At 37.9% G+C, this 12,371-nt stretch overlaps 1 protein-coding gene across 14 annotated transcripts in view; it reads left to right on the forward strand.

Annotated features, from left to right (window-relative positions):
• Window positions 1-12,371, forward strand: part of ADD1 (adducin 1) — a 63,616-nt gene that overhangs the window by 16,226 nt on the left and 35,019 nt on the right. The window contains exon 2 of one of the 14 annotated variants that reach the window (XM_063337176.1): window positions 2,846-2,945. The exons of the other annotated variants lie outside the window; for them this stretch is intronic. The gene's annotated coding sequence lies outside the window, so the exon portion shown is untranslated. The remainder of the gene's footprint in view (window positions 1-2,845; window positions 2,946-12,371) is intronic. 14 annotated transcript variants of the gene reach the window in all.

Here is a 12,371-nt window from a genome sequence, read left to right on the forward strand (position 1 = left end):
ATTTCTGAGTTACTTGTATTCTCTGCCAGAAAATAATGTCTGAATTCATGCATCCAGTCATGAATATTCAGGTTAGTTCCATCTCAAAAATCTCAACCACCCAGTCTCATAGTAATGCAGGATTTTTTCTTGTGGGGCATTTGCTCTAAGATCTCCAAAGTTTAGGTATATTAATCGTGAATTCATCAAGAAACATTAAGTTCTCCTGTGGCTCTGTTACAAAGTGGTGGCACACACTGTTACTTAGCCTCTTCATCCTTCTTTTTTGATTCTGTAATCTTTTGGAGCAGCTACACTAATTGCTTATAACTTTAACATTTCCTGAAACGCATGAAGAAATTCACAGAATTCTTGAATTTTATTGTTACGTAATTTTGAGTAGCAACAAATGCTGCCAGAGCATACTTAAGATTTATGATGTCATTGCCTAACAAATCCATCAACAAAAATGGATATTGTATAAAAAAAACAGTTTTAGTGTACCTCTGATTCAGGTAAAAATTGCATAATGAAGTATAAGCTCTTTAAAAAAAAAAGAAAAAAGGGGTGATGGTGTCAAATTATCTGAAAACTAATTATTGCTGTTGATGGATAAGCAAGTTAGATATTTATTTTTTTTTCTAAGGCTGTGTACCTCAGAGCAGGAGCTCAGAACAACGCAAGAAGAGTTTATGAATGGGATATCTAAGCATAAGAAAAATAGATATAATTTAGTACAACCTAACATTAGTGACACTGTTCCTTATTGTAATGTGTAAGGAACATACAATTACTTTATTTCAGCCTGGAAAGTAAACCTGATACGCTTATGCACTTCTAGATTGCCATTGCTTCAATAAGAATATCTGATCTCCAAAACAGGATGTGTAAGAGCTGTTAGTAAGTTTTAATAATTTCTCGTGAATGAAGAAGCTGAACTAGAGTATTGCGATTTTGCAGTCCTTTTTGCAGAACTCTTCTAAATCCCTAAGCTCTGTTTACACAATCAGAATAAATTGTAAAGCAGAATCTGATAATTCATGTGCTTGATTGTGCTTGACTTTTTAGAATTTCAGTTTCTTAGTAGACTTCCTTGATAAAAAATAAAATATCTGTTTACTCATTTAACTCCAGTAAGTCTAGTCTCCACATTTAGATGTCTTGTGGTTAAAAACCCTACAGAATCTTTTCCTACTCCCCTCTTTAAACATTCCTGTTTTGGCCTCCTAATGAACAGTAGTCGTAAATGGAAAATTTTTCTTTAGGTATGGTCTTTTCCATACTAGAAGAGAGACTGAGAAGCAGTGCCTTGTGTCTTTGGTCGTACATGTCCATAGGCAATTTGAAGGGATTGTGGGCATGCCACCTTCACTGTTACTGATCTATGGGGTTCATATGCTCAGACTGTAGAGTGTGGAGTTGTCCTTTACAGTCTGTTATAATTTCTGTGGCTGACTTGAACCTTTGGAATACAGTGCATTTAAATTTGCTCTAACATTGTCAGTGCAATTATGTTTAAAACTAAAATTAACTGATCTTTGTTTTGTTGTATCCGATCAGTTTAAGGGTTTGCTCCAGGGAGTCTTCTGTTCCAGCAGGTAGTACCCAAATGAGTAACTCGACAGAGAGTCTCCATTCTAGGATGAGAGATGTTTTCTGAGTTTAACTTGAATTAACTTTAAAAAAACCCAACAACAACCAAACCCATAAAATAGCTCTCCTGCTTGCATAAAGTGAAATCCTAGCTGTAACAAGTCTAGGGCAGTGTTTTCACTCTCTGTGTAACTGAGGGAAGAAGTCTAACTACTTTTCTCTCCCCCATAAATAAACAGATACTAAATGTCAGCCAACTATTCTGGAAGAAGTTATTTTTGTAGAATACTTCAAAGGGTTAAATGACATTGTTTTGTTCATTGCCATCACATTTCAGAAATCTCATCCCTTGCTATTCAGTCTACATGAAAAGAACTGGATCCTAGCCAAAATGGGGCGACTTCGCCTATGCACTGCTGCGTTTCAGTTGATCCTTTTAATATTTTAGATGCAAATACTTAAAAGTTGCTGTCGTTTCTTGCATTTTTAAAGCATCAGGGAAGTATCTGTGTTCCTGTTCAAAAATTAGTTTTCGTTTCTTCTGTCCTTTGCAGAACTTTTGTTACTCACAGTGCTTTTCGAAAGCATAGGTTCTGAGTGGCTTCAACAGTGGTGAACATTAAAGATAATTTAAATTTTAAACATAAGGTTTTCGGGTTTTCATATCTGTGATAGCATTGGGTATGTGAGTGGGGTGGTTTTGCTTGTTTGTTCCCCCCCCAGGCACTGATCTGGTATAACCTTTTTGAAAACCCTAACAAATATTTCAATAAAGGTAGATTTTTCATGTCTAACTTTAGAATGTTCACTCTCCTTTATTTAAAAAAAGAAGAGTAGCACTGGATAGGTAGTGCCATCAGAAAATACTACTTTTAAAACCTTATAGGAAAAATGAAATAGTGCTACTGCAGTCGTACTGCACAGTGGAGGGGCCTTGTTCATTTTGCATATTTTGCTGAACCTAGAGGTCAAAAGAAAATCTTGAGGAAAGAAGAAAGCTTCTCTTTGCTCTTGTCTTTGCACCTAGAACATGAGTGTAACTTTCCTTTAAGACAACTTGTAACTCGTACAGTGTCCTGCATTCAAATGAGCTCTGGAGTCTTCTGCCTTCTGGTAAAGCTGCTTATGAACTCCACAGTTCTCATGCAGCGCTACAGCCTCTCTGCTGCTGTGGGGAAGAGCCTGCACTGTGTGCTCTTCCTCTTGACCTCATGTGTCAGAAGCATCCCCAGGTTTATGATGGACAGTGGTAAAACCTTGTCCTCGATTGCAGGTCCTGACCTAGTTCTCATTCCTGTCTGAAGCCATTGGTGCAACCGCTGTGTGTCTCCCTGAACTTGCTATTTTGTGGAGCAGCAATAGACTCTTCTCGGGTAAGTGCCACCTCTGTGTGCTTACACAGACAGATGACTTTCCTTCCAGGGCACTGTGTGTTTTTTCCAAGAAAATCTGATATCAAGTGCATATATGTGAAAATTTCCGTAATTTTCACATCAGAGTTATTACACTGGCAAATTAAACATCTTATTGTGCTTTGGTCAGTTTTGTCTCTTTCTTTGAGAAACTGATGTATGCATTTGTGTTTTCCACAAATCTGGTGTTGGAATTAAAAGTCTAGCAGCTTTTATAACTTCAGTTTAAGGCCAGTTTTCATTTTTGGGTCAGACATGCTGATCAGTTTGTCTCAAGCTTTCTAAATACTTGTTGGATAAAGCTGGGGCCCTGCCCTTGGAAAGCTGGTGATCTGATTTGACCTGTGTTCAAAAATCTGAGGGCAGTGGCTTATTGGCGTGTTTGGCATGAGGCTTGGGAAGTGCATGTGGGTTCACAGAAACCTAAAAATAAGCAGTATTTGGGTTAAACCTCGTTATTTCTATGGACTCATGACCCTGATGGCAAAAATAAATGTACTTTTGTTTTCTGGTACTGGCGCCACCATCCATGAATATTAATAGAGGAAAAATATTTGAATTTTACATTGTCTTGGCGTCAGATACTTTCTGCACAATTAGAGGATGAAAATGAAAATTAGTGGCTTGACTCATTCTTGTGTAGTACTGAGTGGTGTGTGTAGCTGAGTCTCTGTGACATCAGTGACAAAATTCAAAGTAGCAATAAAGCAGGCTGGAAAAAATACTTGTTACCAGTGTTTTCTGTTCAACTAATTTTATAGTTCTGTCAATAAGGCAGAGAGAGAGGACCTCTCTAGCGCAACGCTTTTTATTCTACAGGCTGTTAACTTTAAAAAAACATTAACCAAAGCAATTCAGTTTCAGTGGACTAAACTGCTGAATGCATTGAAGAAGCCAATGAGACAAACTAAGGTATTTGGGAACTTAAGTAGCTTTTGTCACTGAAGTGTCTCAGGTAAGGTATACCCGAATGATTCGGATAGGAGATTTACGCTTCTTGCTGCAGAAGTTCATTAAAAAATAGTAAGAGATTTCGTACCTGATCTGAGGGAAAATTTGTCCTAATTGCAAGTCTGATCAGTTTGACCTGAGGCAGGAGAAGGATTAAGGAGAATTTTTGGTACTGTCTCTTGTACTTGTGCCTTCTCTCTGACATTCAGTCTCCAGCTGTCACCAACCTACCAGCAGAGGAAAGTGCTATTTAAAAAAAAAAAAAAAAAGTGCTAGAATAGAAAGAAGTGCTTTGGAAGCTGCAGATAACACGAGCATATTGTGCATCTGGGAATGTACTTTCTGAAAGCCTAAGAAGGAAGGGCTGGTTCATAGATTTCAGAAGCAGATGGGACTCTGGTCTCAGTGCAGAGAGATAGTAGAAGGTATTCTGGAAGTTGGATTAAAACTTGCATTTTATAAAGGTTTTCCAAAGCGAAGTTACTGACTCAGTATTGTGTGTATATGGTTTGGAAACTTCCATCTCTGTTCAAAGGCAAAGGTGTCTGATGTTCGCTCCCAAGTGTTAAATCTCTCCATACTTTTGTTAGCAGGACTGAAAGGCCCCTTAACCTCAATGACCGGTTAACCTTTCTGGTTAAATGAGCAGATCAAGCTACTAATCGCTACAAGTTAGTCTTCTACCCGCTGGGTCATTTTTGTAGCCCTTCCTTGAGCTCTGATATTTCATGTCTCTTGAAGTATGTACATGAGGACCAGAAATAATATTGCAGTAGAGGTTCTTTCAAAATTAGGGAAGATAATTTTGCTACTTGATATTCTTTGTTTTATTTCGTGCTTACAGTAGACCATCTGGCTACGGCATAATCTTTGCAATTCCTACATAGTGATCTCTGACAGCTCCTGAATTCAGTTCTAATCTTGCCTTTTCAGCACTGAGTAATTCTGGCTGAATTTTTGTTTCCAGTTATACTCCTTTGCATTAGCTGTGTTAAATTGGATTTTGTGATATTACCCTATTAATTACATAATAATTACATCTGTGGTTTTTACTTGAGAAGCTTCTTTGAATTGGAATTTTAGCTTTCTGAAATAAAGTTACAAATCAACTTCTGTGGTATTTGGCAGATTTTTATTTGGCAATGTAATTGTACAGACTCATTTTGGAGGCTCTTTTGGTCCAGGTTCAACATGCAGCTAGTTCAGTTTCAATTTTGGAGCAACTTCATAAAATAAATTTATATGAAAATCATGATACTGCTGTGAACCATAACACTGAAGCCCATGTTTTTCACTGAACTGTAAGGAGTTGGTTTTGGGGCTAATAGCCACCAAAGTAGTGAAAAGGAAAAATGTCTCCACTGCTGTTACCACCTGTGACCATTGGTGCTCCTCTGGTAAGAGGAAAAATGTATGATAGTTTGCAGAATTCATACTTTCACATTTTGCCTGGAGAAATGCAAAAGTTACCGGTGAAGTTCCTGATTTCTCATCTGCGTGCAAGTTTTCTGATACATTTGTGAGGCTCTTAGTTTCAGAAGAAAAGCTTAAGGTGTCTGTGGTTTAAGATACTTATGTAGAGAGTTTCTTTCTGTTATATGAACAGTGTGACATCTTATATTACGATTTCTGCCATTGCTGTCCTTAATCTTCCATTAATTTATGCCCTGAATATTTCCAGAAATGCTATGTGAGAAGCGAAAGTAACAAATAGATTAAGTTACTGAGTTGAAGTGAAAGCAAGGTAATCTTCATGTTGATAAATTGGTTTGAAACTGTTAGTCTATAGCAAATTCTTGGAAGCTAGAAATGGCCGTTGTGTTGTTTGTAGTGTAAACTGCTTAGCATGAAAACTGGAAATGATCTAGAGAGGTAAAGGGCAGATAAAAGGCTAGGACTGGGAGGAAACCAGGGAGCTCGTCAATAGGAGATATGAGTTAACGGTTTCAAGAGTCATTCCTTTTTGATTTTATTCCTGGTCCCATTTTTAGATTGGGATTTCTTCCTGGTTTTAATTTGATTGGAATGAGCTGTTTGCTGGAAACTTGATCTTTCTAACATGAATTAATAAATTAATAAAAGAGAGGGTTTAGCTTTAAAATGGTACCAGTGGTGAACATAGACTGCAACCGTGCCTTCCAGTGTGGCCAGTGCCAGTTGCTGAGGGGAGGAATAGTACAGTGTGCTACCTTGTTCCTCCTTGTGCGTCATTCCCAGCTTCCTGTGGAGTCTGATCTCTGGGATACAGTGCTTTTCCAGGTCAGGGTAGGGGAGGTGAATGATTACTGTTTCTGAAAGTTTGATACTTTTGGTCTTCCAAATAGTTTATTAAAAGGAAGGAAGTTACCTTTCTGCATCTTGGCTTCTAGTGTGGTTTTAATGCTGGCTTCTCCTTCTGTTTGCAAGGACTGAATTATGTATTCTGAGCCATATATATTGAAACTTCTGCAGAATTTAGACAGCTGTATTTGAACACTATTCCAGCTGAATCTGCTCAGCTAAATTCTGACTTAAATTTTAGACGTGTTTATGCTACATAGAACAGCCCAATCTGGAAGGGATCTCCAAAGATCATCCAGGCCAATGTGTTGTGGGAAATAGGGCCTAGATGAGATTATCTAATGCTCTTGACAGTCGTGTCTTGAAAAATTCCAATTGATGGGAACTCCATCACGTCCCTGGGGAAGTTGTTCCAGTGATTGATTGTTCTCAGTCTAAAAAAATTTCTTTCATATATCAAGATGAAACCTCTTGTGGTGCAACTTGTACCTGTTGCCCCTTGTCCTCTCCATGTGTCTCCTTGTAAAGAGAGAGACTCTGTCCTCTTTGTAGTCACCCTTTAAGTACTGGAAAACTGTGATGAGGTCCCTCCGAGTCTTCTCTTGTCTAGGGACAAAGGACTTAACTCCTTCAGCCTTTCCTAATAGAGCAGGTTCTACAGCGTTTGATCATCTTCGTGGCCTTTCTTTGGAAGTCTGTCTATGTCTTTTTTGAATTGTGGAGACCAGAACTGGATACAGCCGTCCAGGTGTGGCCTGACAAGTGCTGGGTAAAGTGGGATGATCATATCTCTTATCTCTGCTAGTAGTGCTCTTGTGGATGCAACCCAGGATGCAAACCAGCTTTGATTGCTGCACTGGTGCACTGCTGACTCCTGTGCAGCTTGTTGTCCACTATAACCCCCGGTCCCTTTCAGCAAGGCTGCTCCCCACCCACACGGATCCCAGCCTGCACTGGTCTCTTTGGTTGTGTCATCCCAGATGCAGGACCTTGCACTTATCTCTGTTAAACTCCATACTGTTCTTGCTAGCTCACTGTTCCAGCCTGCCCTGGTCTGTGTCCACCTCACCACCTAGTTTGATGTCATCAGCAAACTTGGTCATTGTGCTCTCAGTCCTATCGCCCAGTTCATTTATGGTTATGTTGAACAGTGTGGGGCCCAGTATGGATCCCTGGGGGGACCACACTTGTGGCAGGCTGCCAGCCTGAGTAAAAACCATTGATCTCTGAGTGCAGCCTGGGAGCCAGCCTCCTGCCCATCTCACAGACCACCCATCTGATCTGTCTCTCCAGTTTGCCCAGGAGAAGGCTGTGGGAAACGATGTCAAATGCTTTGCTGAAGTCCAGGTAAACAACATCCACTGTTTTCCCCATCTTGACAGAAAATATATTTTGTTGTAGAAGGTGATTGGGTTAGTCTGGCATGATTTGCCTTTGGTAAATCCATGCTGGCTTTCCACAATCACCTGCTTCATTTGGCTTTGGTAAAGCTAGACAACAATTACTTTGTTTTGCAACCTGACACAGTTATCTCCATGCTCTACCTGTGGTTCTTAAATGTTCTCTTAACAGAGCAGCAGGTTACCAAAAGTACTTGAAGTTTTGTTTCTTAAAGTACATACTTTCCAAGCTGGTTTTTTGGGGGGTATTGTTTTTTTGGGGTTTGTTTTTTATTAAAAGGCCTACAGCAACTGCTGTTCTGGCAGTTCTGTTACATAGGTTCTTGCCGTTCATAAGTAGTTGGAATTTTAGGTCTAATTTGAAGCAGGTTTCTAGCTTTATTCTTTGCTTTTAACCATTTTAAGAGATTTATTTAATGTGAGTATTGTAAATAATATGATAGGAAGTGTTGATGACCTTCAGTAGACAAGTAATACTGTGTATTAAAAACTGATATAAATGTTCATTGTTTTGTACAGTTTGAGGCCTCAAGTTTGCCCAAATGAATTTTTGCCATTTCTGTAATGTAACCTTGTGATTCCTCACAGCCCACTGTGCTAGGCTTGACTCCAGTGTTTTAGAGAAGGTGAAAATAGGAAATAATTGCGGAAAGAGTAGATGGGTTTCAAGGAAGTTTTTGTGATTTAGTCTAATTTTTTTTTCTTTTCCTTGTTCCCTAATGTGGTTTGTTTGTTGAACTACTGTCTTAAATACCAAGGCATGATATTACAGATATAAATGCAATGCTTTTTGGTCAGATAAACTCTTTGTTTGGTTTCTCTATATTTTGAGTCCAATATTTAACTCGCACTACCTCTGTTATTAAGCAAGATGATGGTGCCTGTATTCAGATAAATAACTGTTCTTGTTCATGAAATAGTCTCTTCCTGTTTGAAAACAAAGAGCGAAGGAAATTTTGAAGATGCGTGAGCTAGGAACATTTGCTAAAAAAGAATATAATTGTTCGTGATGTTAAGTATGTTGTCTAGTAAGTAGTACAGTCATACTTTACTTTCTTTGTTCTTAGACTTCCTAAGATAGTGCCAGCTTTTCCTTTTAAAAGTTCACTAGGAAACATTTGAAATGGCAAGAACAAATCCAGTGTCATTGGTGCCAAAATGTTCTCAGTGAAAATGATGGAAATTGTAGTGCAAATCATAAATAATTTCCCTATTACAAAGTTATATTGATATATTTTTTAAGGAGCAAGTTTGGCAAACGTTATTTAAAGTAAAGGAAAATTGGAAAAAATACAGAAAGTACCAGAATATTGAGTGAAGTGGTAAGAGTACAAATGTATAAACTTCTTTTTTGGTACGGATGCAAAGTGATAATGAAACCTTATTTTCTGTAGATGGATGTTCTTCTTCCTTGCAATCTCCCCACTAACTCAGTTTTCACGCAAACTTAGTCTGTTTGCAATAGCTCAGTTAGCTCTTGGGTTTCTTGATGCCTGCAGTGCTGCACCACCTCAGTGCTGCCCAGCCCTTTCCCTTCCTCTTCCTCCCTCTTCTCACCTCATGACTTCCCCATGCAGTAATTTCAGCTCTGTAGCTTTCCACAGTCCCCCTGATGCTCTTCCCGGGGCCATAAAATCACTCGTTTTTTTCTCTGTTCTTTCCCTGTCCTTTTCTGTTTGCATCTGACATAGTCCCTTCCCTCCCTCTGCCAGCACACTGCCCGACTTGTCACTTGCACAAGCCTTTTAGGTAACTTTTAGTCCTCAAAGATTGCTGAATGCACAACAGTAAAGAAAACAAGTTATTTTAATTTGTTTTGCTAGCCCCTTATCCCTTCTCCAGTAACTTCTTGTCAAAACTGTTTTCACGTCTGTTAGAACTAGTGGCAGAGTTCTGGTGTGAGAGAAGATAACTTTTTGAAAGAACTGTCAGGAAAAAGTGGATACAAAGCAAATTACTATATTGCTTTCAAAATTGGTCTCAGAAGCTATATGTTCTGGAAATGGATAACCTTGATCTTTGTTGCTAGGGACTGGGATTGTATCGACAGTTGAGAAATGCACTGCTCATTTACTTCACAAATTTGACACAAGGTCCCATACAGATGTTTTGCTTGCATGTTATTTTGTACAGAGAAATTGTAAGCTACCAGGAAGAGGGCAGGTTTTTTGTTTTGGTTTGGTTTTTTTTTCCTCACTGAAATGACTTGATTTTTGTAAGGTTTTGATCAGATAACCCTCTCCTAAAATTAAAAAAAATAAATAAATTTGGGTTTGGGTTTTTTGCATGTGCTGTCTTAAAGTTGGCAGTGTATTTTAAATTTTTTCTAAGTCTTGTAGGTTCACTTGTCTTCTTGACACAACCTCCTTCCTGCTTCTCAGAGTGTATTTTTATTCTGAATTGGCCTCATCAGACTTAAAGCTGCATTGGTGTGAAGAGGTGTGCTCAGTCCTTTGGTGGCAGTGAGCCTTTAGATTAGGTCAAATCCCGTCGACTGCAGCCTTAGTAAAACCAATTTCCTCTGGGTGTGGAGGAACGAAAAATAATCTGTTACAAGTTATTACAAAACAAAACGAAACCAACCTTGAAGTGACTGCAAAAATTAGTTTCCTCTAAGAAATGCAGTTAGCTGGTCCCTGCTTGTGTACGTGTGAGGCATTTTACATCATCTCAAAATTCCCATAATATTAATTCAGGTGAAAAATACTGAACCTATAAACTACCAAAGGCATAAGTATGTAGATCTGTCCCAACTTCCAGACATTGAAATTAGTTTAATATTTAATTTTTAAATGTGTTTGTTAACTACAATGAGATTCCAGCCCATATTCAATGTTTTTTTTAAATTATTTTCTTTTTTTTTTTTTTTTTTAGATTTAAAGATGGTTTTTTATGTGCCCTTAAGTTATTGTAGTTTCTTTTTGGGTATTATTCACTATTTTACCTGTTTAAATTTGACTGTATTTGCATCATCAACTTTCCAGATTGAGTACTAAGGAACATAGGCTGTTTAAAAATTGAGATTATTTTTTTTTCTTCTTTCTGGATGTTAACATGAACAATATTATGGCATTCCCGTTCTATAACTTTCTTCTTTTGTTTAAAGTGAACTCTGTAATGCCGCTTCCTCGTAGGTGAATTCTGTGATGAAACTCTCTTGGGTTACAAGCGGATGGGGAGAAAGGGGATTTTGAAAGATAAAAGTAACCTGAAATATTAATACTAATTTCAGATTTTTTTTAAAACAATGCTCAGTATCTGTAAATGTGCTATAAATTTCATAAAGCTGGTTTCCTGACAAAACATACATTTCATGAACAATCTGTTTGTAGTATTTGCATACACATAAACATGCCCTGTGATAAGTACAATATGCTGTGAGTTGGCTTGGTGGTTCTCATTTGATGTGGTGGTTTATTGAAATTTCTAGTGTTTATATGTACATATGTATTAGAATAATGGATCTAATTGCTTCAGTTACTGTAAGGTGTGATTTGGATTTTATGTCCGGCCCCCCTTCACCCGTATTATATGCTGTCCCCTTTGACTGTCTCTTTATATTTGAAAATAGCAGCTTCCGCCAGAAGGGCTTTTCATGCACTTACATTTTCCAGCCACGACTTTTTCAGTTAAGGGTGTGGCTTTTTCTGGCACAGTTGTGTTAGAACAGGCTCTTGTATAAAAACCCTTATCATGGCAAAAAGTCCTTTGACATTACAGTTCATCTTGGGGGCTGTAGTACACTACATCAGAAAGGAACTGTCTGTACTGAAGAGTTGTGGGTGTGAAGACGGTCTTAATTTTTTCTTTTTTTACTGTCTGGGCAGCCTGTTGTGATTTTTTGGTGTGATTTTCCTGTTTATAGAACCATTGGCCGTTCCTCAGAGTGTGTTCAGTTTAACAGTTCAGATTCCTTTTATTTATTTATTGGTTTCCATATTACTGAAGCTCTTATTGGAGAGTTCATGTCTTATTCCCAAAAGGTCTTCTGAGGAAACTCATAAATAAATTTCAATGGCTTGTGCAAAATGTTGTCAAACACATCTGTTTCTAATTCAAAAATCAATACCCATATCATCAGTAGTTGAGAGTCATTAAAATAAACAATTACTATTACATTAAAACAGTTAATTTACTAGATCTTCGGAAGGGAATGCCATTAATTTTAGGTGTCTACAAAACTGAGCTATGAAACTGATATTTAACCTTAGATATAAAACGATCACTTAATGTTAAACACTGGATTTCCTGAGAAATTATTGCCACTGCAGTAATAGCTTCCCAGGACCTTCTTGAATGCCATCTTGTACTTGGGTAAAGGACTAATACAACTTTGGCAAGACATTGTGATTCCTTTGTAATGTTGTCTGTGCAGGCTGTTAAGGACCAGCTTCTTTCCAGTGCGAGTAAGAAACAGTGAAGAGAAATAATTAAGTATATAACTCATTTAGAAATAGCTTTTGGTATTCTGAAAGTAAGATGGAATTAGTATAAATAATTACATGCAAAATTATTTTTGTAGATGTGTATACACTTTTCTTTAAGGCTGCACATGCACATATACACAAGATGCAACATTATAGTTAAATATATTCTGGAAGTTGAATGCCTCAGCAGGCAGGAGCAGGCCATTGTTCTCTGCTGCTGGTAGTGGTAAGTGTGAATTTGATAGTTTTCCCATGGTTTGCTTTGAAGTAAATACACGTTATACTCAACAGAGTGCACTATAAATTTGAAACTACTTGAGTGATTCGGT

This window comes from Chroicocephalus ridibundus, chromosome 5, assembly GCF_963924245.1.
Source record: "Chroicocephalus ridibundus chromosome 5, bChrRid1.1, whole genome shotgun sequence".
Taxonomy (NCBI): domain Eukaryota; kingdom Metazoa; phylum Chordata; class Aves; order Charadriiformes; family Laridae; genus Chroicocephalus; species Chroicocephalus ridibundus.